This window comes from Myodes glareolus, chromosome 10 (genome assembly GCF_982192425.1).
Source record: "Myodes glareolus chromosome 10, mMyoGla1.1, whole genome shotgun sequence".
Taxonomy (NCBI): domain Eukaryota; kingdom Metazoa; phylum Chordata; class Mammalia; order Rodentia; family Cricetidae; genus Myodes; species Myodes glareolus.
This window is the reverse complement of record NC_142035.1, coordinates 20437151-20462451: the sequence shown is the minus strand read 5'-3', so window position 1 is coordinate 20462451 and position 25301 is coordinate 20437151. Positions and strand designations below refer to the sequence as shown.

The 25301-nt window shown below is 50.0% G+C and overlaps 1 protein-coding gene across 2 annotated transcripts in view; it reads left to right on the top strand.

Moving 5' to 3' along the window:
- Positions 1 to 25301, top strand: part of Ppp1r16b (protein phosphatase 1 regulatory subunit 16B) — a 96453-nt gene that overhangs the window by 45875 nt on the left and 25277 nt on the right. The gene's annotated exons all lie outside the window — the stretch shown is intronic.

Here is a 25301-nt window from a genome sequence, read left to right as displayed (position 1 = left end):
ATTGGGCACTGAAAGAACAGACAAGGGGAGAAGAGCTGGGGAGAGGGAGTAGCTGGGGGAGAGGGAATAGCTGGGGAGAGGGAGTAACTTGAGAATGGCTAAGTGTGAACTAAGGTGGCGGAAGAAAGCCTGGTAGAGAGGCTTACTCTGTTTTGTGTACTGGCCTCCTTTTGTAGGGTTGACTGCTGGGTCAAAGTTGGTGCCCAGGACCCAGTCTGCTACCTACCTATAGTGTACAGCTCTCCTGGCCCAGGCTGCATTGTGGCTGTGGAGAGTGGATGTGTGGAGAGTGGAGTGCTGGGGTGAGGCTCTCACCTTGGGGAAGGTGCTCTGAAGACCTGGCACCACCTCCAGTTCAGTCCTCAACATTCCCTTGACCCCTCCCTCCTTCCCTCTCCCTATTTATTTATTCATTTATTTATTTTTGAGACAGGGGTCATTATACAGCCTGGCTGTCCTGGAACTCGCTTTGTAGACCAGTTTGTCCTTGAACTCACAGAGATCCTCCTGCCTCTGCCTCTTGAGCGCTGGGATTAAAGACTGCAGTGCCACATCTGCCCCCATTTTATCTATCTGTCTGTCTATCTATCTCTATCTATCTATCTATCTATCTATCTATCTATCTATCTATCTATGATAAGATACTATCACAGACTGCCCTTGAACTCTCTATGAAGAGGAGGATGACCTTCAATTTCTGATCTTCCTGTTTCCACCGGGATTTATAGGTGTGCACCACTGTGTCTGAATTTTGTAGTGAATTCATGATACCTGGTGAGCACTCTGCCTCTGAGCTTCTTCCCAGACCTGGGTACCAGTGTCTATTGTGTGTTCCAGGGTCAGGCACTTCACTGCACATACACACCAGCCCACTGGTGCTCTCAGCAACTCTCTAAACCCCACTGATGGCTCCACTTTCCAGATGGACAGACTAAGGCTGGGAGACACCTGCTGTTGGAATCTGTGTGCTAAGTCTAATACTGCAGCTCTGGTCACACATGCATGGGACATTCCTCTCTCTTTAAAGCCCAGCGTCCCTCCTCTCCAGGTCACTGCACTTGACAAGCTCTAGACTAGTAAGGGCTCAGCATGAACCTCTTGCCTAAGTAAGGAGCCTGAGGAACAAGCCCATTCCTGACTCCCATATGCCCAGAGGTGCAGTCATCTGGCCCTACTGGTCTGACCCCACTGACCCAGATCCATCCCCAGGGAGACCTGTCACATAAAGTCACAGTTTCTGGCCAGGCTTCCCTCAGACCTCATTTGCATGGAGATGTTTTAGTCTTGGGTGACTTTCCATCACCAGCAGCCGAGAGATGGCAATCTCCCTTTTGTCTGACACTGTCCTTCTGAACATCTCAAGATGAATGCCATGTCAAAGGTCACTTTCAGCTGATGTTTTCAAAATCATCTTCAGTCAGTCTTTGTGGTACCCAACTGTAATTCCAGCCCTGGGGAGTTTATGGCAGAGGGATCACAAATTGGAGGCCAGCCTGGGCTGCTGAACCCCATCATCTCCTGCCGGGATGTAGCTCAACTGGTAGAACAATTGCCCAGTGTGCATGAACCTTGGATTCCATCCTCAAGACAACATAAACCTGGTGTAATGGTTCAGACCTGTAGTCTCAACACTGGGCAAGCTGAGGCAGGAAGATCAGAAGTTCAGAGTTATCCTTGGTCACATGGGTAGCCTGGGTTACATGAGACCCAGTCTCAAACAAAACAAAATATCATTCTTCTGACACCAGGTTCTGGGAATCATTGTATAAGAATAATCCCAGGCCTTAGAAAAACATGTTAATTCAGAACGGATTTGTTTGTGGATCCCAAAGAGCCCACCCACTCCTTATTTCACCAGCTAAACCATCCACTTCAGGAAGCTAACAACTGGCAAAACTGTTTTAACTAAGGGAGTCTTAAGGTTAAGCACTGATTAATGGGAAGGGGGTTGGACCGGATGTAAACAGAGCGAGTAGGTAGGTTTGGGGACGAGCCACATGCACCCTCCTTGCCTCTGCAGCTGAAAATACATCCTTAAAACCCACACAACTCTGTAGATGCCTTAAAGTTCCATTTTTGGCAAGTATATTCTGGTCTTGGTGTGCTCCAGCGAGTCTGTAGCTTCTGAGTCATGGCACTGGGTGGCTGATCATGGCCTTGACCGGGGTATCCTCAGGATATAGCCAACAGGAGCTAGCATCCCCAGGGGGTTTGAGTCTATCAGTCTTTGGGTGGATTTGGCTAAGGCACCTGCTAAGGCATCTGGGCACTGTCTGTGTCAGCTGGAAGCCTGGGTGCTGTAACAGACATTGTCTTTCTGTCAATTCTGGAGGCTAAATGTTCACAGTCAGGGTCTCAGGCAATTTCTGGGGAAGCCTCTTCTCTTGCCTTATCACTTACTTGTGGCGTGTTTGCATGACCAGGAGAGAGAGTTTCTGGCATCTCTTCCACCAGAGATGATAATCCCATTTTAGGGGGTCCTGCCCTCATGGTCTCATCCAAACCTAACACTTTGTGAAGACCTTTCTCTGAATACCATCATAGTGGGGGCTAGGGTCCTAATATGGGATTTTGGGAGAGACAGGTCTCAGCAAGCATGCTGCTGGACTAAACGCTGGCTTCTTTGATGACCTCTGGCTAGGGTTCCCTACAATGTTGAATAAGCTGGAAGACTCTTCAAGGCGGGGAATGACACCAGGTGGTCCTGTGTGGATGAACATTCTCGCTTCTTTCTCCCACCAGGCCATCACCCTAATAACCCACCCTTCTCTCGCCTCTCTGCAATTCTTTGTAGCTCTGTTGCTGCTCCCTGCTCTTATGGCATAGGTTGGAGTGGTGGCGGTGGGGCATGGTTAAGAGCATTGGACCAGGGTTCAAGCCTAAGTTCTACTAATTGACTGTTGTGTGACTTGGGGCGAGTCACTTGATCTCCCTGGACCCTAGCCTCCTCTTTGTAGGAATAATCAGAGCTATTGGAGGATGGTGGCCCGTGCCCGTGTCTCTTCTGTCCAGCTGCAGGCTGAAGTCTATTGCTATTTGAGATAGTCCTGACCTGGGTAGATGCTAAAAGAAGGTTTGACAATGCCCACTGATGAGGGTGGGGACAGGCCCATAACTGAGTGTCTCCAGCGCAAGGCCTCATTCAGAGCCAGGGTTAACTGCCTAGCTGGGGAGTTTGCTTGGAAGAAGGCCAGCTTGGCTCTGATGAGACCCATACTTCTGGGATTAACTCCCCATTCCCACCAGTCACTGCCCACCCAACAACCAGGACAGTGGCCTCTGGCCTCCTTCTGTCTTGTACTCACGCCCCCCCCTCCATCCCTCTGGGTCTCGTACTGGATCCTGGGAAGCCAATACCAGCTCTACTGAGCCCAGGACTCCTGCAGGGAAGCTGAAATCCGGTCCATGCTGCAACAGAGCCCCACCTTGGCTGCCTCCCTCTCCTGGCCCCATCAGGACCACATGGGCTCGGCTAGCAGCCTGAGAGAACCCAGAAAAGTTATATGAGGAGCGAAAAATGGATATCAGGTGACCACTAACCCTCAGCCAGTCCCCACACAGATGAATGGGAGATAAGAGGAACTGGGTAGGACACAGTGAGAAGGAGGAGGCAGATGGTAATCCTGGGATGCTGCAGGAGAGAGCGGGGCACAGAGAGACTCAAAGACCTACCGGGGCTTCTCGCTCAAGTTGGATTTGGGCCTAAAGAGTACCAAGTCTGTGCTCATAACTGCAGTGCAGCCCAGTACCCTGCAGAGAGTGGAAGGACACACTGACAGCCAGCACAGTGAACGGACCTGGTGCCAGGAGGCACAGGGAAGAGCCCACAAGGCTGGGGGCATGAAATACAGAAGATTCTAGCACCTTTGTGCAGAAGATTCTAGCACAATGGATGACCCTGACCGTCCTTAGATATCATGAAGGTTTCTTCTGGGTCCAGGCAAGATTAAATAAACTTCAGAAATGACCAATCTGATAAAGTGGGGCTGGGAGGGGTTGACTGGCTGGGGCCAGGCCAGGGCTATGTCTGCCTTCAGAGTGGAGAGCTCAGGGTCTCTTCCTCTGCTTCCATCCCAGGCAGCCTGAGTGGCGGCCCCACTGCTATTCGCCCAGGTCCTGCCATCCGTCCCTATGGCCGCAGACATGCTGATTCTCAGAGGGTCAGGAGACAAGCAGGGGCCTTCTGGTCTCTGAGAGGAGCGAGCTTCAGTGTGGACAGATCTAAGGGCTTTCACTGGTACCCTGGGGCTTGGTGCAGAGGGCCTTGCTGTGCTCTGCCAGCTCAGGACATGGTGACCCTCACTCAGAGGCACACTGCCCAGCAATCAGCTTGTTCTCTGATGCTAGCTGCTTCTCTGCACTTACACCTCAGGAAGGCAAAGGTGTGCAGAGGGGGTGTTTCCAGCAGTGGCGTGTGTGGGGGAGGGGGTGGGGGAATGGTTAGATCACTTTGTCTGACCACAGAGACCTGGCACCTCTGACTTCCCCTCCTGTCTGCAAAGCGTGAACTTGGTGGTCACGCTATCTCCTTCTGATGTTCCTGTCACAGGTTAAACTCCTCTGTGACTGTGAGCAGAGATGAGTCCTCGCCACTAGAGTGGAGGAGGACTAGGATTTCCCGTAATTCTGTTCTCTCCTTTATCCTTGGCTACACCCTTGCCCCTTTGACTCTAGGGTGACAACAGAAAGAACAAGGACCTTTGCTGGCTTGCATCTTGGCACCTCTCACATCAACTTTGCCTCCCTGGACCTCAGCTTTTTTGTGGTGATAGTGATGGTATCAGTTATAGCCATTTTGATGAAACCATGACTTCATAAGCCTGCTTGAAGCAGCGACTCGCCTACAGCAAGAGAGAAGGGATGAGGATCCACTATTAAACAAATGCATAACAAACCAACAGTCCTGCTGTCAGCTATTTCCATAATTTATATCCATATGCAAACTTATCTGCATTTTTCATGGTAACTCTAGTCCAAATGCTTATCAGCTGGTGGATGTGGTATATACAATAGACATACAATGGAATATTATTCTACCGTGCAAATAATGAAGTATTGACACATGCTACAGTGAGTCTGAGCCTGGCTTAGTGACAGAAGTGACATGAAAGATCACTTAGTAAATGATTATATTTTAATTTATGTATTTCAAGACTATGAAAATCAGAAAATAAATTAGCAGTGACTTAGGGAGCAGGGAGAGGAAGAGAAGGAGCAGTGGTTAGTTAGACAGTCCACAGTACACAAGCCCAGAGAGGGGAAGCACTGTCCCAAGTCACCCAGTGTTTAACAGGCAGAGAGTCACCCCACTGCAAGAGCTGGAAAGTTGTACTTTGGGTATGGCCAAGGGGACCATGAGACCTCCTCAGTCTAGAAAGATCGTTAGTCCCCCCTTCTCAGGGTTGTCCTGGCTGGCCTGAAATGGGGAGAGTGAACCAGTGAACCTACAGAGAGCTGGGTTTTGAGTTGCCGACCAGAAGTGGGCATGTCCTGATAGCATATCTGACCCAGTTTGAGGGTTTCTGTCAGCCTGCAGAAATCGATTTGCAGAAAGATGGTTTCCACTTAATTAGTATGGCCCACTTCCGGCTGAGAAGACTCCGTTAAATGGGCTAGGTCACCTGGCAATCGTACCAGTGGCCTCAGCTCCTGTCCCCAAGGACTGTCTGCCTCTTGGGCTCTGTCCCCTTAGTGGATCGCTATTCAGAATGGCTTGAGTTTCCACTGTGAAGCAGGAGGCCAACTTTACCTGCTTCCCAGCCCAAGAAATTCAGGGTGGAGCAAGGCAAGCATGAGACGGCCCTGGGCTGTGAGGGACCCACCTGCAAGGCTCCACCAAAGTGTGCACGGCCTCAGCACAGAGCCTGGCACGGACTGAACCCACACCTTGTCCGTGTGTCACCATGCATTCCTAATGCAGCTTCACAGCTGTGGTCACTCACCGGCAGGTCCCAGACTGCAAGTGACAGAGCAGGCTTTGACCTTCGGGGCTCCTGGCTGCTGGCACAATTGTGAGGGTGCCATATCTTGCCTGGTTTTCAGAAGCCTGTAAGGTTTGCTTCTTGCTCCTGGTTTTCAAAGGAAGGTGATTACAGGTCGTGCCCCCTCCACCATTGTACAGAGGGGTCCCTCAAGTCTGAATGTGCCATCCTTTCATCAAAGTGCACATGTGTGGGCCCCACCATTTGCTTGCAGGGCCCTTAGAACTGGGGTCCTGAGACATTCTCGGGAGGGGTGAATGGAATGCCACAGAAGGTGTCTTGGCCTTAGTGAGTGAGTGGCTCCTGCAGGTCTACCAACTTTTTCTCACTATGGAAGTGGAGGGTCTGAGGAGGGACCTCCTGGGTCCAAAGTGCAGTGTCTCCGATTTTCTCGGAGATGAAACTTATACTTTTTGGTTTTGTTTTTTGTGTTTTTTGTGGTGTGTGTGTGTGTGTGTGTGTGTGTGTGTGTGTGTGTTGTTTTTTTGAGACAGGGTTTCACTATTTAGACCTATCTAGCCTGGAACTCTATGTAGACCAGGCTGGCCTGGAACTCATAAACATCCACCTGCCTCTGCCTCCTGATTGCTGGGATAAAAGGTATGCGCTACCGCGTCCTGGCTCTGCACTTGTTTTTTAAGAAATGTCTAGTCAGTTCAAAGTGATGTTTCTAAAGGGCACAGTACTTGGCTCCTCTGCCTTTCTCAGCCATGAACGTGTAGATACATGGCTGATGAGGCTGAGGGAGGGTGTGGCCCTGGGGGATGGGCTGGTTAAAAATCTACCCCTGTACTAAAGACCAGCTTCCTGTGGGTCCAGCCAGGAATCGCCACGGTACATGGTTCAGAGCCTGGGCTCTGGAACGAGACCATTTGAGCTCCAATCCCAGCTCCACCTGGTGACCTCAGAAAGATCGTTCTGGCCTCAGTTTCCCTGTTTTGGGAAGGGGTCTACCGGAACTCAGGGAGGCTCTGCTCTAGAGTAATTTTTGACAGAGAGACAGCTTCCAAGTCATGTCACCATCTGTCATCAGTTGGCATCTCCCTCCAAAACTGGGCCTGCGCCTGCCACACTGTGACTGATCTCACTCAGGACCGTGGTTGTCTCTGTCCTTGGCATGTAGGATTGTGGTTGGGTACCCAGGTGTTTGTTTGAGTCCCTATTTCTCACCACTGTGACAGCTTTCCTGTTAACTGGGGGAACGCAGCACCAACTGTACTTACCCAGACACCCGAAGTTTCAATTTCCTCACATCCTCACCAGCACTTGCGATTGATTAGTCTCCCCCAACCCTTCCCTCTAGGGTCTCACGTAGCCCAGGCTGGCCTCAAACCTACTGTAGACCTAATGAGCTTGAACTGCTGGTCCTCCTGCCTCTTTCTCCTCAGCGCTGGGATTGTGTGCATATGGTACCATGCTTGGCTTGTCGCCTTAAAAGGATTACTATAACCATCCTGTGGGTGTACAGACAGAGTCACTTTTGCTGGTCACCCGTAGGGCAGCTGATAGCCTGTAACTAACTGAGAGGTGCCTGGGGACTGGGACAAGCTCTGTGGCAGAGCACCTGCCCAGCATTCAGGAGGCTCGGAGTTTGATCCCCAGCATGACATTAAAGACAAAAAAGACCAAATGGCGAAGAGATTGACACCTGTTAGAGCAGACCCCTCTGAGGAAGTGACATATGAGTGATGTGAGCGCCTGCAGAAAGAGAAGGGTCCAGACTTGAAGTTAAATAGGGCATGTTAGGGCCTGGGGCAGAGAGAGTCCCTGGTGATTCGCTGCTGGGAGGCACGACTCTAGCAGGCAGGGAGCTACAAGGGAACCTAGGATATATAGATGCCAGACCAATTTCTTTGTTGCCTCTACAGCTCTGAGGGGCAGCCAGGCTGGGACAGCGTGGCTTCTCTCAGGATCTTGCCGCATCTCAGACTTGAGAGCTGGGGTTAGAGAGTAGGTCAGGGCCAGTTGTCTCAGAGAGCCCAGGACACAGTGTGACTCTGATGTTGCTCTTGTCTACCCTAAGGTGATCTCTGAGGCCCGAAATCGTTATCTTTGGAGCCTCCTCTTCCCAGGCCAGGCCTGGTGTCCCTCTTCAACGCAGAGTTTAGCCTCAGGGCATGAAGTTCACATCTAGTGTCCTGGCTGGCCTCTTGGCTCTAAGAGAACAAGGTGTTCTACCGCAGTGCCCTGGTCCTAGGACATGAGTGCACTTGGCCCGGGGCACAGGAAGAAAACTGACCCCACTCCTGAGTTACATAAGGTGTCTCTGGAACTTGTCTCATTTTGAGCTAAAATGGGGAAAGGACACCCAAATGGGCAGGCAGGTGGAACTGGAAAGGAAGGCAGAACCTTTGGGTCACTTCTGGGTCAGTCTGCATCCTGAGTGTTGGTTGATTCATTCAGCAAATCCTGCTGGCATCTGTTCTGCGTCCAGCCTGCTGGTGGGTTCATGAGCAGCTATCCACTGAGTGTTGACAGGAAGGAAGAGGGGAAGGGAGGAAAGGAAGGAAGAGGGAAGGGAAGGAGGACAGGAAGGAAAGAGGGAGCAAGGGAACCGGGAAGGAGGGGAGGGATGGAAGAAAGGGGGACAGATGAAGGCCAGAGAGGTCTTACCCAGTCTGTAAGTTGTGCCCAAAGTCAAATGTCCATCTGGCTCAGCTCTGGTCAATAGAAAAGCAGCATTGGCCTCATATGGAACTTTAAAGTTGGCCTTAGCCAGGCTGTGGGGGAGAGGGAACTGGTGCACAAAGCCAGAGAATGACTGTAAACGACACACGCTACACTGATTTATTTCTGTAGCAAATCTTCAAAGTCCCGCACAGGCTTAATCCCCCAGCCCATCCCTGTGGGATCATGTTTAGCACACTGTGGCCCCACAGGGTCATGGCAATGCTGTGGAGGGTGACAGGTGCCGGATGCGCCGGACCCTGCCGGCTGAGGGTGCAAGGTCAGGATCAAGGAATATTTATTGTGTGAGGTGTGCGTGAGTGCGTTCATTTACTCATTCGCTTGCCTAATGTCCAGCGGATGTGGTTTGAATGGCTGCTGCACTGAGAGGGGAAGGGTCCTCCTGGGTGAAGAGGAGGAGGGTCCCTCAGAGGGGACTGTTCAATGCAGAGGCAGGGCCATTGTCCTCAGACTTGATGGCATGAGATCACCAAGGGCTTCACCTTGAGTGTAGCCCCACCTCAAGAGCTCCTGGCTCATGCTTTGGAGTGGGACCATAGGGTTTGTATTTCTAACAAATTCCCAAATGCTGATGCTGCTGCTGCTGGTGGTGGTGGTGGTGGTGGTAGTGGTGGTGGTGGTCCAATGACCCCGTTTTAAGAACTAACAGGTTAGGGCCTGGAGAGATGCCTCAGCCATTAAGAGCACTTACTGTCCCTGAAGAGGACCCAGGTTCAAGTCGTAGCACACATTGGGGCTAATGCTGTCTGTAACCCCAGTTTTAGGGATCCAGTGCCATCTTCTGGCCTCCTCGAGCACCAGGCACACACATGGTACACACGTATGCAGGCAAAACTCCCAAAGGCATAAACAAATGCTATATGTATGAACTAACAAAGCTAGCCCAGGACAGGGAGAGGCAGTCGTAAACTGTTTTTTTTTCTTTAGTATTTATTTATTGGTGTGCATGTGTGTGTGTGTGTGTACCTGCGTGCATGCACGTGTGTATTATGGCGTGGGTGTCAAGGTCAGGACAACTTTTAGAAGTCAGTTCTCTTCTTCGACCTTGTGGGCTCTGGGGGGTCCAACTCATGGTGAAAGGCTTGGTAACAAGTGCCTTTACCCACTGAGCTGTCTCCCTCCACACGTGCTGCGAGGGGCATTTAGACAGGAGAGAAATGCGCCAGGCTTGCAATTTCAGGAACTCTCAAGAGTTGCTGACGGCCTCTCTCAGGCCAGGCCAGAGTGACCCCAAGCTCAGGAGGGTAGGAAGCCTGAGGTATCCTGCTGGAACCAGAAAGACATTGGTGCAGAGTGTGGACAACTCAGCCTTGTGGGTGGAGACAAACCCTGAGTCAGCTGGAGGCCTCAGAGAAGAATTCCCCAGCTAAAGGCCGTTCGGGAAACTGTGGGCAAGGAGAAAGTCAGGGGTGTCTGGGGCTCTAAGCCCTGCGGGGGTTGCTGGAGTTTCCTGCTGGATAGTAAATCGGAATAAGTGAATTAGATTCCCCGTGCCTTTTTCCCTGCTTAGAAATAGGGATACATCCTACACCTGCCTCTCTCCTGTCTTGCTCCTGTCTAACTCCTGCCTGAGGTTGATGAAGGGACTAAAGAAGACCATCTCTACATGTGCTAGACATGGGGTTGAGCTTGCAGAAAGCGCTCAATGAATGTGGGTTCTTCTTAGTCACCGCTGTCTCTGTCTCCGCATCTGCCTGTGCTGTGAGGACGCGAAGGCTGAGATCTCTGCCATCTTTGTTGCTGGGAGCATCCAAATGACCCTCCAGGTTCCCGAGCTCAGGGCATTCTCAGACCCCATCCAAGACCTGCACTTGACTATGCCTGCATCTTGGTTCCTGTTGTCTCTGAGCTAGGGTAGGCTGAGGACAATGGAATTCAGCAGCCCAGGAAGCTGCAGGCTGCCCTCTCTGCTCCCCCCTCCTCAGGCTGCAGCAGCACCCCCAGGCTGCTGTGTCTCTTTAGCTGTTCCCGTCTGATAAGAGTGGATTTTTCCACTTCCTGCAGCAGAGATGCCCCGGTTTCCCCTCTGCCCACCAGCTGCCCTGGTTTCTACTCCTGCTCAGGCTGAGATGGCTGTCTCAGAGCCATAGGAGGTTGTGTGGCAGTAGGGGAGATGCGTGGGCCAGGGACCCGGGGAGCTGGCAGCAGATTTGATTAGGAGGCCAACTTCTCGGTTCTGATGTGACAAGAAAGCCCAGTCTTTATCAGAAATGGCTAAACCTAACCCCAGCAAACAAAACCCCCGCAGCCGACAAACAGGAAACAGAGGCCGGATAAAAATATCATCCTCTGCAGCTGCAGCTGAACCATAGCTTTCAGAAAACCCTGCTCTTGACAGGAAGTGCGGCTGCTGCAGAGGTGAGAGGCGGCTAAGAGGCCCTGGGGTAGAGAGATGGGTGACAAAGGCAAGTGGGAGCAGAGGCCCTCAAACCCGGCTCTCCCTAGCAGGTGAAGAAATAAGGCTGGTCCACCTGTGCCTGCCTGACTTCCCTCTTGGGTTCATCTGGGATAGGTAGCCAATTTCTCTCCCCCCTACTGGCAACTGGGAGACTATTGTTGTACTTCAGAGCTTAGACCATAGCTTTGAAGTTATTTTGTTACTCGCGAAGCATTACACTTGGAACCAACCAAGTTCTTCTAAAGGGGCAGATGAATCCTTTAGAAGCTGAGCAGTGGTGGCACACCCTTTAATCCAGCACTTGGGAGGCAGAGACAGGTGGATCTCTGTGAGTTAGAGGCCAGCCTGGTCTGCAGGACAGGTTTCAAAGCTATAGAGAAACCTTGTCTCGAAAAATAAAAAAATAAAATAAAAAGAAATCTTTTAGGCTGTGTCTGCCATGTGGTCTCTCTTCACCCGAGCCCTGCTGCTGGAGCAGAAGAGCCATGGAAGGCAGTGAGAACCTACAACCCTAGCTCCTGCTAGCTCACCACAGTGACTTTCACGAACTTCTCATATGTCACACAGCACCCTGTCTGATGTTTTCAACCACTTCAAAAGTAGCAACCCGGAACAGGGAGATAGCTCAGTCACTTGCCTTGCAAACAGGAAGACCTGAATTTTATCCCCAGAACCCCCTTAAAAATGCTGGGCATGGTAGCATGCAGTCATAAGCCTGGCATTGGCAGAGACGGGCCGATCCCTGGGGCTCTCTGGACAGACAACCTAGCTTAATGGGAGAGTCCCAGGCCAGCAAGAGACCCTGCCTCAGTAAAACAAAAGGGATGGCAGTTGTGGTTGTCCTCTGGCTAACACACGTGCACAAACAGACACGCAAATGGGAGTCATTCTTCATTTCTCCTGTTTTATTTCAGACGGGACTTCCCTGTGTAGGTTCTTCGATCTTGAAGTCACCACATAGCCCAGGCCGTCCTCCAACTTCTAGTCCTCTTCCCTAGTCTCTTGAGTGTTCTACTAAACTCTCTGGGGTCCTCATTCTTAACTTCTCAGTTGGTGCAAGCATAAGTTCCCAGGCCTGATTGAGTTTGCAATAGCAGTTTGTTGACCCCTGCACTGTACAAACATATTAGGGTTTTGTTATTGTTGTTTTGCTTATCATTGCTGTTGGGTTTCCTGCCCAGCACAGAAGTCTCAGCTCTGTCTCCTCCTCCGAGGGATCAGTCGGCGTGAAATGTCGTTTCTACTGTAGCGATGTGTAAGGATGGCCACAGTCCTCAGCTCTTGTCTATCCTGTGGAGGTTTTCATCATTCGTCATGAAAATGAAAACTTCTGCCTCTAAAGGGCATCTCCACAGATCTCAAAATGCTCAGCAAACACTGGCAACCGTAGCACACACGTCACAGAGGACTGGGTGTCTTCATCTTTTCCAGTGATGAGTGTGTGGATGTGTGAGACACATACCGCTTCTCCAGCCGAGACTGTGCTGTGTGTGTCTGTGTGTATTTGAATTCCCCGTTCTTCCATTCTGTGTCAACATCTTCCTAGGCTATTAAAAACCTCTCAGATATCAACTTGGAACATCCCAACGCATGATGTTCCAAACACTGTGGCATCAGTGTCCAATTGTTTAGACATGTAGGTTGCTTCCAAGATGCCTTGATCATAAACAATATAGGCAAACAGCAGTCAGAGCTAGACGCAGCTGTTTCTGTCCAGCTCTGACAATTTTCTTTATATTTACATACACGCTTATGCATTTATTTATTATCCGTGGAGTGTGTATAAATATGCCACGGACATGTGGAGGTCAGGGCACAACATTCTTCAATCAGTTTTATCATTCTACCATGTGGGTCCCAGGGTCAAACCTGTCGTCAGGCTTGGTGGCATGTTCCCTCATGCACAGAGTCATCTTACTGGTCCCATAGCTGGCTATTCTCTAATCTTGCTACGTCATATTCTTAAAGGTCTTATTTTTATTTTTAATTTTGTGTATTTGTGTGTAGGTAGGTACACATATGCAGATGCGTGCAGAAATCAGAAGAGGGCGTCAAATCCCGCAGAGCTGGGATTTCAGGAGGCTGTGAGCTGTGTGATGTGGCTGCTTGAAACTGATCTTAGGTCCCCTGCTCTTAACAGCCAGGCCATTTCTCTAGTCCCATTCTCTAACCTTTTCTTGAGGGTGTGTGTCTATAACCCTGCTCTTGACCACTCACAGTTTCTGCCTTGCTGTCTTCTGTTGTACGGGCTGACTGTTCAAGTCCCAGAATCTCCTAACTGATAGGACTGATTTCCCCATCTGTGGCTCCAGGCAGCCCTTGTTCTGCTTTCTGGTTTATACTTAACTTTGCCTCGTGGAGCACAAGGGGAGACTCTCTCACCTTGTGGTGTCTGTTTTGATCAACCTCAAGTTCATTGCCTCCTTATTTTCCCAGAATTCCATTCTGCATCATAGTACTGTTGCCACCCCCTCCTTCTTCGTGTGTGTGTCCGCCTGTTCTATACTGGAACATCCCTTTATTTTTAGCCTCTCTGGTGTGTTTATGCCATTGCTTTTTGTTACCAGCACACGCTGAATGATTTTCCTTCTCAGCAAGCAAATCTCTACTGTCTTTAGAGCAGAGGGGAGAAAAGATTGCTTCATTTATGCTAATATGAACATTTGGATTGGAGTCATCATGGCCCATGCTTTGATGTGTTTGGGTTTCTTTGTTACTTCTTTCTTTTTGTGATTTTAGTGACGTCTATGGTGTGTGTGTGTGTGTGTGTGTGTGTGTGTGTGTGTGTGAGAGAGAGAGAGAGAGAGAGAGTTGGCCACCTTGGCTTTTGCTTGTTTGTTTCATACTTATATATTATGTGTACCAATGTTTTGCCTCCATGTATATATGTGTGCATGCCTAGTGCCCACAGGAACTAGAAGAAGGTGTCAGATCCCCCACCATCGTGACCATGTGGGTTCTGGGAATTGAACCTAGTCCTCTGAAAGAACAAGTGACCTTCACTGCTGAGCCATCTCTCAGGCCCCATCCACCTTGCTTTTGAGACAGGGTTCCTCATTGGTCTGGGGCGAACCAGTTTTGACTGGACTGGCTGGCTAGTATGCACCAGAGATCTACTTGTCTTTGCTTTTCCAGTTTTGAGATTACAAGTATATGCCACCATGCTTAGGTTTTTAAAAATTAGAATCCCCCTTCTCTCTCATGTGTGTGTACTGGGGGAGAGGGCAGTTCCTTAAAAAGTCAAAAGAGGATTAGGTCCACTGGAGCTAGAGTTACAGGCAGTTGGGAGCTGCCCCACATGGGTACTGGCCACCGAACTTGAGCTTTCTGGATGTGTAGCAAGTATTCTTGATCACTAGAGTGTCCCCGCAGCCCCAGTGCTTGGCTTTTCCACACAGGTTTTAGGGGATGAACTCAGGCCCTCATGCTGAGACATCCCCTTCGCCAGACTCTGTGCTCTTTATTTTCACCTTTTCTGTAAGTAACAAAGAAGATACAAATCTTGATTTCAATTCCTCATGTGGTTAACTTTAAATGGTTTTAGAAATTATATTTCTCAGCCAGACAGGTGGAAGCCCAGGGCGGGATCTGCTTGGGGTTCATGTAACACAGTGCTAATATGGAGATGCAAGGCATTGTTCCCCTGGACGTGAACACAATTAAGGTCTAGAAAGACAGCAAAGAGGGCCTGACTAGATGCCAAGGGGGACAGTGGGATGGAACCGGAGCCACAACTCCATGTGGACAATGGGAGCTGGAGAAGGCGCTCCCTTCAGAAGCCAGTGGCTTCCTACCCTTAAACCCTGACACAGATGGCTAGAAGAGTAGCAAGTGCTCTTAATCACCGAGCCATCTCCGCAGCCCCAGTGCTGGCTTTTCCCCTGGGGTTTTGGAGATTGGCACTAGTGACAATAGAGTTGGCCAGATGAAAAACGAGTCTCAACACTTCCTAGCCAAACAAGCTGGGACACATCATGCCAGTCCTCTGCTGAACGGGCTGACTGCAGATTCTACGCATGGGGCCATGTTGGAGACTGACTGGGGCAATAGCATCTTAGCATGATGTCTCATGCTGGGAACGTCCTCAGCCTGGGTTAGAAGTTGTTATGGTGGCGAAAGGTCATAGCGGGATCTATATGTATGTATCTCCTACCTGGAAGGTAGGGGATATTTTTATCCAGTCCTTGCCTGGAGAAATGAAATAATTGGACCACTTAATAAAAGTCCAGGAGAGATGGAAGGAGACATGTGCCAGAGAGATGGGACTGGAAAGGCAGAAGGGAGCAAGGAAAGAGGGTTTGTTGTGGGTGCCTGCCGAGAGACGGAAGCTGAGTAAGTGCAGAACCTTGGAGAGTTCCCCGGCTGCTGACTAGAGGTTCTGCAGACCAGGCTTGGGGCAGAAAGGTTCTGCTGAGCAGCTGCTTGGGGGAGGGGGTGGGAATCTGGGGCTGGAATCAGTGAGGAGCTGGCGAAGCTGAGGTTGGCTGTGTTCCTGAAGGGACCTGGGAAAGCCTCGGGCTTGTGTTGGAGGACTCATGGCTCCCTCTCGGAGATTAAGTGCTGTAGGGAGTGGGAGATTAAGTGCTGTAGGGAGCGGATACGTACGGGGATGGCGGGGGGAGTTAATGGGTAGAATGTGAGGGAACAGGAGAGGAGAGGAAAGGGACACAGGTCATACTCACAGCTCTGTTCTCCATGTCTATTGAGTTTCTAGATGCGGTTCTCGCACTTAAGGAGAGCTGGTGCAGGCTGTCTCACACATTACCATTTCCCCTGCTGCCCCGTCCTGGTTTTCAGAGAGAATGTCTATGTCCAAGAAGGATGAATTGCAAACTTTGCACTCCTGCATTCTGGAAATCTTCACCTATGCTTTTTTTCTTGAAGAGAAATAAATTGAATTTTATTTGTTCAACTCAGCAAGTGTTTCTGAGCTCTTAGCCCCACAAGCTAGTTCTCCACATAAGAAAGTGTGGCACCATAGTGCACACCTATTATCTGAGCTCTTGGGAGGGGAAGGATTAGTAGTTCAAAGCCAGTTCAGTCTACAAAATGAGTTCAAAACTAATCAGGGATACAAAGTAAGAGAGTCTGTTTTAATCAATCAATTGATCGATCACTAGCAGAAGATAGACCAGATCATCTCCTACAGGGGCTTTGGATGCTTTCTTTGCACACCCCTGACACTAGGTGTAAGTTCCATGTGGGCAGAGTTATCAATGTCTGTCAACATCCTGGACAATATCTGTCAATATCCTGGATATGCAAGTTCTAGAAAATAGATTGTAGCTACGTGCCTGGTGTGGTCCTAGCTGTCTTGTCCTGATTATATAGACAGTATCAGAGATGCTAAGAGAGAAATAGCCCTCTTGGCACAAGTCAGGGGATGAAGATTCTCTCTGAGATGGAAGAGTCTGGGTCCTTTTTGTGGGTACTACTGACCCAGAGGGAAAGCAGAATAGCCTAAAAACAGGTTCCAGTCAGTTCTGCAACTTGAGCAGAAGCTACGTGGGCCTTTCTTCTTGCAGGCTCAGTTATTGATTGGGAGCCTGAACTGCATTATAGTAACAAAAGGTGACTCTCCTACCTGTCCACCTCCAGTGCTGTCCTGCCCCGCCCACCTCCGAAGTTGACAGCCTAGCAAAGACAAGGACCCAAACACAGCACCTTCTAGCCTTGTTTTCTTAGGACTGGACAGAAACAGAACACTGAAAAGTCACCTGGCTAGCCCAGGACCCAGAGGGGGGGGGGTGGGAGTGACAGAGTCCTCACAGAGACAGTGACATTTAAGATGATGGTACGTGGAGGCTAAGCGATGACTAACAAAGTTAAGGGGAGTTAATAAAGGCAAGTTGAGAGAGAAGGCCCAGAGGTGCACAGAGATGGCAGGGCCTGGATGGTCCTAAAAGGGGCCCATGGTGGTTGGCAGGATGATACTGGGAGATGTAGACAGAGGTCAGATCGTGGAGGCTCCGGGCGGGGGGTGGGGAGTACATTGTGTACTGGGCCTTTCTTGGCCATCTGGGTACAATAATGAGGGGAACAGATGCTACTGAGAGCTCATCGAACTCCCAGGACCGACTTGGAGCCCCCGCCTCTTGTCTTCCAGCCGATGCACGGCTCATATACCATTGAAGGCAGACTTTCTGAAGTGTGTGCTCCTGCGGTCTCTAGTGCAAGGCCTTCCACAGCTGTCATTACTGTCTAATTCTGGTTCGTGTGCATCAACTTCAAGGGAGACTCTGGTCTCCAGCAGTTGCTTCATTCTGCCTGCCTGACCCCAAACCTGCCACAGCCCTGTACACCTGCCTGCTCCAGACATCTCCCGACACGTACACGGGACCATCGTGTAACATGTCGTCTTTTTTTTAATCTAGCTTTTGTGGCCTACCATGATGCTTTCAGGATTCCTTTTGCAACAGAATCATATCCCATTGCCTGGGATTCCATATTTCCCCTAATCGGTGGATGGCCATGCAAGTTATTCACACTTTGGGATTGCTATGAACACTGCTGCTGTAGACGTGAGTGTGTAAGTTTGTCTTGTTTGGGATGCTTGAGACAGGCTTTCAGTGTGTAGTCCTGGCTGGCCCAGATATCATGATCCTCCTGAATTCTGGTGTTACTGGCATGTCGCTGCTTCACCTTGCCCACATCTGTGAGTTTTTGTGTAAACACACAAGGTCAGTTGAGCAGAGTTGTTGGGTCATATAGTCACACAGTCATTTGATATTTATTCCAAAGCAGCCATACCCTTTCCCATCCCACCAGTAGCTGGTGAGAGTTGTATTCACCCCCATATAATCACTGATGCTTATTGTTCACTGGTATCTCCTCTTCTAGAATGACTGATGTCTCGGGGAGAGGAGGGGCTAGCTTCTGGGCCTAGGCACGTGACTCTAAGGGAAGCCAGAGTCTTCCAAGTGTAGCAGTTTGAATGTAATTGGTCCCTTTGGCTATAAGGAGTGGCACTGTTAGAAGGTGTGACTTTGTTGGAGTTGTTATGTCACTGTGGTATCTCATTTTGTTGGAGGAAGTGTGTCACTGTGTGGGCGGGCTTTGAGATCTCATATAGGCTCAAGCCACACTCAATGTCTTGGATCACTTCCTGTTGCCTTGGAGTCAAGGTGTACACTTCTTTCAGCTTCTGTTCATCACCACGTCTGCCTGCATCCCGCCTTGTCCCACCATGATGATCATGGGCTGAACTTCTGAACTGTAAGCCACCCAGTTAAATGTTTTCTTTTATAAGAGTTGCCATGGGCAGGCTGGAGAGATGGCTTAGAGATTAAGAGCTCTGACTGCTCTTCTAAAGGTCTGAGTTTGATTCCCAGCAACCACATGGTGGCTCACAACCATCTGTAATGAGATCTGGTGCCCTCTTCTAGTGTGTAGGCAGAAGACTGTATACATAATAAATACATAAATCTTTTTAAAATAAAGTTGTCATGGTCATGGTGCCTCTTCACAGCAATTGGACCCCTAAGACTTGGGACTACTCTGCACCATGGCTGACTCATCACCCAGGACACTGGGAAACTGCCGGAAGAGGCTGTACTGAATCTCTTACTGAGAAGCCACCATTACACTTGACTGAGTCTCTGCCCCAAGCCTGCGGAAGCCATACTTCCCTGGAAGCAACTATTTCTGGCTATTTCTGCTCCAGGGATGAGCGATGGTGGGTGGAAAGTTGAAATTGCTCAGTGGAGTGATTTTGCAAGCAGAGGGAAATAAAGACTAGTGTGTCTTTTCTTTCTGAGTGTCCTGGGCCGAGGGCTGGACCCACTGTAATCCTGTTAGCATGTGGAGGAAAGGGAAACAGGATCTCTTCGGGTAGGATTTTCCACAGAGGAGGTGTAGTCCCTAAGGGTGACAAGTGACAGCTGAAGAAGGACACCATAGTGCTTGGAATTAGGGGTTGTGTGGGGTCTGCCTAGGATAAAAAAACAAGAGGATGCACTGTATGTTGGAGCTTCTTGCAAAGCTGCCTCTCCTTTGCCATGTGACCTCAGGCTAAATGTCAGCCTCTGTACCTGGGGACCTCATTTGCAAATGGTAATAACAAGGCTATGGCAGTGACTGCTGTCATCATTACTGTCTTCTTTCCCACATGATGTTCTAGAACACCAAGCACTGTTGGCAGTGGTTTTAACCTCTCCTTGCGCTTTTGCCATCTATTCCACAGCTTTAATTTGGCAGTGTTTTGGCACAGTGGTTCACTGTGTAGGTTTTGGAGCCAAACAAGTCTGGGTTCAACTCCCAAGCCTTGGGATGGCAAGATTGCTTAGGGGGTAGAGTTGCTTGCAACACAAGCCTGACAATCTGAGGTGGAGCCCTGGGACCTATGTAGAGGTAGAAGGAGAGAACCAACTCACAGAGTTGTCCTCTGACCTCCACATGCATGTTGTGGTACATTCATGCCCCCTCCCTTCACACATAATAATAATAATAATAATAATAATAATAATAATAATAATAATAATAATAAAACAATGAAGAAAATGATCTTTTCAATAAAGAAGGATCTTTTCAATATCAAGCCTTTCGCTCCTCCCTGCTACTCTTGGGCAAATCATGTGACATGCCCAAATCCCAGTCTGTTTCCCATCTATAAGAGGTACAGTAGCCATGGGTCACAAGACGTCCTGACTGGACTTGTGAGGACTGGTTGATGTGATACCTGGAAAACAGACGGGGAGCACAAGGCTCTGCACAGCTGGCACTGTGTTGCAGGAGATTTGTTCGCTGTGTCCTCCGAAACTGTCAATAAACTGAACCTTGATTCAGAGGATGAAGTCCGTGCTAAGATGACCAGAATAAACAATAGAGTTTTTAGAAGACTCAGATGAAGAGAGAGGGACACAGGGAGGAAGAAAGGGGGCCTAGAAGTTTCGCAGACCATTTTGGATCTTGGAAAAGCATAGAGGAGGGTCAGCTGGGCTTTTTTCCATCATTTTTTGGATCTACCAGGTCCATACGCTACTATCTGACTCCCAAGCTTTTATTAATAGTAGGGTAATTTAGAAAGCTGTTACAGTACTGAGTTACAGAAAGAGTGTATAAGGGCACGGGGTCAGAGAGAGAGAAGTATTGTTTCGGGCAGCAGAAATGATACGACCTATCTCCAACTAAAGTAGAGACCATGTGAGCTGGGACTGATGACTCCTGAGGCCAGCCTCCCGACCCCCTCCCATAGATAAAGGAAGCCAGTGGAAGGGCACTTGCTGTCTGTTGACCCTTAATTGTTGCTTTTTTTTTTTTTTTTGGTCATGTCTGTAAGACAACATGAGAAATAATCCTCGGGGCTCAGGGGCAAGCATCTGTGGGAGGCGTGAAGTGGAGGCTCCTGCAGTGTGGAAGGGCAGGGTGCCACAGAGAGGTGACATTTGACTGCAATGTGAAGGACAAAGAAGGATTTGCTGGCCCAGGGTGGAAAGAAAAAGGCTTCAGGTGCAGGTGATACTATGTGGAGCCTGGGGCCTGGGAGTCCAGCTTTGGTTGGTTTGAAAAACGACAGAAGCCCGGGCAGCAGGATCAGCAAGCAATGGGGGAAGGAACAGGTAGGATCTGGAGGGTAAAGTGAAGACTGGTTCATGCAACACCATGAGGCAGTGGAAAAGAAGCGATGGGGAAGAGGAGATGGTGACCATGAGCATCCCTTTCAAGCCATCTGGTTAGGTCAGATGGCAGCAGGTACCTGGGCACCCTGGGGAGACGCATCTTGCTCAGGGTCCACTGGCTGTGGGCAGACCCTGCTGTCTCCTGCATCAGCCCTCAGGTGCAGGAGCAGGATCCACCCCTGAGCTTGCAGGTCAGTCGCCAGCTCAAGTGGTGAGTTCTAGGGGACAAGGTGGGTCAGCAGTCAAAGGAAAGCGCAGTCTTGTCTGTGAGGCTGTTTGCCTGCGAAGGCAGCTGCTCCCAGCTTCCTCCCTCCGGAGAAGGCCCCCATGCAGCCCTGCACTGCAGCTGGAGAGGGAAAGAGCAGATGGTCTCGCTGGCCCAGATTCCAGCCAGATTGCCTGGGAGGTGTGGGTGGAGTGCAGGGGGTGCCAGGAGCAAGATATGGAGGGGAGGGGAGCAGGAGCCACCTCTTGCCATCTCCTTGGTGTTCTGCCCACTGAGGAACAGGGATGTCCTCCAAGGCCTCTCTGTGGTCTTCAACCTGCATTTGTGAGAGCTCCCTGGAGAGAGGCTGCTTCTGTCTGGGAGGATGGTTTGAAAGCTTGTGGGTGATTCTCAGTGCCCATGGGAACAGCCCCAGTACCCAGTGCCCAGCCTGGGTAGGACGCAGGTGTAGCTCACTAGTTACAGTGTTTATTCTTTTAGTAACTGATCATAGTAGTGCTTAGGCCGGCTCTTACTAAATCATCATAGCACCTTAAAAGACACCCTCATTTGCTCCCCCACTTTATAGCTAAGGACCTGAAGGCTAAAGGCCACGGCTAAACTTGTCCTTGAGAACAGATGGGTCACTCTGATAAACTGATGACCAAGCCTGAAAGCTGGGCAGGAGGCAGCAAGGTGCAGCAAGCAGGAGAGAAGCTGGCACTCCTGGCTAGAGGAGAAAGCATGTTCCTTAGACCCCAAGCTGCCTTCCCACGTTGTTCAGGATGCTCCTAGAGTAAGACATGAACCCAGAGAGGTAAATGGAAGATCTCAGATGGCGGAACAGGCCATGTGCAACTTCAAAGCATGCTGTTCACACAGACTATGATGAAAATAATAACCTGGCCTCTGAGTTGGCTGAGACGCGAGTCCTGTGTGGGGCCACACTCTGTAGGCCCTTGAAGACTAAGCCTCTGCAGACCTTGCTGCAGGACATGTCACAGGCAGTGGGTGTTCCGCAGTCTACTGTGACACTCAGCTCTGCCACTCTGGAATGAACACAGGGTAAGTGACCCTGGTAAGTGACCAGGCTGCATTTCTTCGGTCCTGCTTGTGGGGATGGGAGCCCTGTTGTTTAGGAGGCAGAGGGGTTATCTGATGTTCAGCTGGCCTCAGAAGTGTCCCCTCCTCCTCATAGCAACTGTCAGCTTGGTTCATGGATCTGAGTAGTAGAACCTTGGCTTCTAATCCCAGCACCTCAAAAAACAACAACAACAACAACAACAACAACAAAAAACACTGAGCAGACAAGCCCAGAGTCCCTCTTCTTGCTGAGCACAGAGAAAGGGGAGCTGGCTGTGTGCAGGGGAGTGGGGCTTTGCTCCAGGGAGCCGGGCTCAGAGCCAGGCTCTGGCCTCCTAGTGAGAGCTGCCAAGGCAGCCTTGGCTCGTGGGTATTAAGGGTTTCTTGGAGCTGGAGATGATTTGTCCCACTTCTTGGGATGAAAATAACTGCCCGACTTGAGGGTAATTACATGGCTTGGGCTCCCACGCAGTGCAGAGAGCCCCCCGATAATTACTGTGCAAATGCTGCTGTTGGCGGCTGATGCCTGTTTCCTGCCTCAGAGAGTCTTCTGGACAGGAAGCCTGAGCCATCATCTACTAGACAACCTGAATCTGCTCATGTGAGCAGAACCTTCTAGAAACACTTCCCCGACAGGGTCATAATTTTAGCTTCCCTCCCCAGAACCACCTGTTAGGCTCAGGACACCATTGCCAGCCCAGACACAAGCTGGGCCTGGGGTGGTCAGTGGTTGTGTTAGTAATTTCTTATCACTGTGACGGAAACGTCTGACAAAGCCCCCTTAGGGAAGGAAGGGTTGGCTTCCAGAGTGCAGTCCATCGTGGAAGGAAAGGCATGGCAGTCGGAGAGAAAGGTCACATCGCATCCACAGCCAGGAAGCAGAGCAATGAACCCTGGTCCTCAGCTCTTTCTCTGTTTTATTCAGTCCAGGACCCTGGCCTACGAGATAGTGCTGCCCGCATTCAGAATCAGTCTTCCCTCTTCAGTTAAACATCTCTGGAAATATCCTCATCGACCTGTCCATGGTGATTCCAAATCCAGGCAGCAATGGAGAGAACTATCGCAGCTGGCTTTGCCATGTCTCCCCAAGTAGCCCTGGGCAAGAACCACCTACTAAGTGGTTCTGCCAAGCTCTGTAGGAGGCACCTGCTGTGGACAAAGCTTCCTGTTGTAGCAAATGTCTGTCCCCCGGGGTTAGCACTCAAGGCGGTCTGTGGTGGTCTAAGATGGAGAACCTGTATTTTCTTACTATTTATTTATTTATTTATTTATTTATTTATTTATTTATTTGTGTTTTATGTGAGTATTTTGACTACAAGTATCTCTGTGTACCACATGTGTACCTGGTATTTGAGAAGGTTAGAAGAGCACTGGATCCCCTGGAACTGGAAAGGCTAGGAGCTGCCTCGTGGGTGCTGGGAACTGAACCTGAATCCTCTGCAAGGGCAGCAAATGCTTTTTTACCACTGAGCCATCTCTCCAACCCCAAGACTGACTGTCTTTGAACTGAGCTAGGAACTGCCAAGGATGTCAAAGTCCTGGAGGAGTTCCCCAGGATTCACTGTGTGTCAGACTTTAGGAAGAGAGTCATAAACACCAGGTTACATTCCTGCTTTCTTGGGCCTAGTGTTCAGTAGGCAGACAGATAGAAAACCTGTAAGTTCCCAGTTACACAGGTGTGGCTGGGATATGGTTGTCCATGAGATGCTGGGATCATGAGTATGTATAGCAGGAAGAGAACAGAGAGTCTGAGTGAGACCTAAAGAATGAGGAGTGGGGCACATATGTGTACACGTGTGTGTGTGTGTGTGTGTGTGTGTGTGTGTGTAGACCATTGCACATGTGCCCAGATGCATGTTAGAGAGGTGCCTAGATTATGGTGCATAGATGCATGCATGCATGCATGCCTGAACTGATGGATATATGCAAGGACGCAGAGGTAGTTGAGTCTTCCAGGCAACCAGAATGGGCTATGCGGGAGCACAGTGGTCAGAGGAAGAGCGGTTATTGTAGCTGATACTAACTGCTGTTGCAGAAAATGTTAGGAGTTCAAGAAATGAAGGCGGAGAGGCAGATAGGCGGGATTAACTCTCAAGCCCTTCGCTGCACAGCTTCGGGAGGAGCAAAGTCTCCAAACCACAATATGAATGGCGTCCCGTGAAATTGGGCAAGGCAGTGACCTGAAGCAGAGATTTTTATCGTGCAAGACCTAGCATCCAAGGCAGGGCTTCAGGATGCTATTCTCAGAGCAGTGGAGGAGGGGAGACAGAGAAAGGTTTGAGCATTTTGTGATGAAACTGTTTTCCATTTGCAATGCCTGAAAGCAGCACTGTCCCCTAGAACTTTCTATGAAGATAGACACGCATGACTTCTATTCTTTCTACTTTGTACCCCATGTGACTGCTGAGCAGAGTGGTGGACACTGGGTTCTACATGCTTGCTAATTCCTAATGAAATCGCCGCCATGGCCTGATGTGGCTTGTGGCTCCATTGAGGGCAGTGCAGCTGAAGGATCCCGCTGGGACCGGGAGAAGTCCTGCTACACCTGTGCAGTGATTCTCAGGCGAGTCTGCTGGAGACATTCTCTTGCTGGGTTGAGGCCTCAACTTCCCCTTCACACAGGCCTCTCTGTGGCCTTTCCCGTAAAGCAGCTTGCATATACAGCTCATCTACATGAGCTGCCCCTTCTCTGGCCCGCTGGCCCAGAATCATAATTTCCTACTCACTTCCACCAGGGAAGCTGGGTCCAGGGAGGAGCTGGGGCAGCCCTGCTGGCTAGGGCCACTTAGTATTTTAGAAAGTCTAGAAGAGAGAGCTGTGGACCCCAGTGGACTCTGCTGTTTACCTCATGAGCAGCTTCTTCCACGGAGAGAGACATAGCTGAAGCCTGGAATGAGGGCATCCCTCTGTGCTAAGCAGGGTGAAGCCCTCATTGCTGAGCCTGGGAAGCAGCTGCAGGCAGGCAGGCAGGCAGACAGACAGACAGACAGTCAGGCCAGCCTCTCCTTTTTATCCTTTGCACATGGCTTCTAGCTGATATTGAGATCCTGGGTGAGACAAGTCAAGGATAAAGGACACTGAGGGCAGGTGAGAGGGGCTCTCTAATACCATGTGCATACTCTGGTTTTCCTCACTTTCCAGATCCACCCACCACCTCTGGATGTGCACACACACAAATACATACATATACACATGCATGTGATGGGCATATGGGCACCTTAAGTCTAGGACAGGGGTAGTTAAACCTCTACCATCCCTCCCCAATGCTCAGTGGAGCCAAAGAAGGCATTTGACACCACATTGGTAAGCCATCAAGGGTGCAGGCAGGA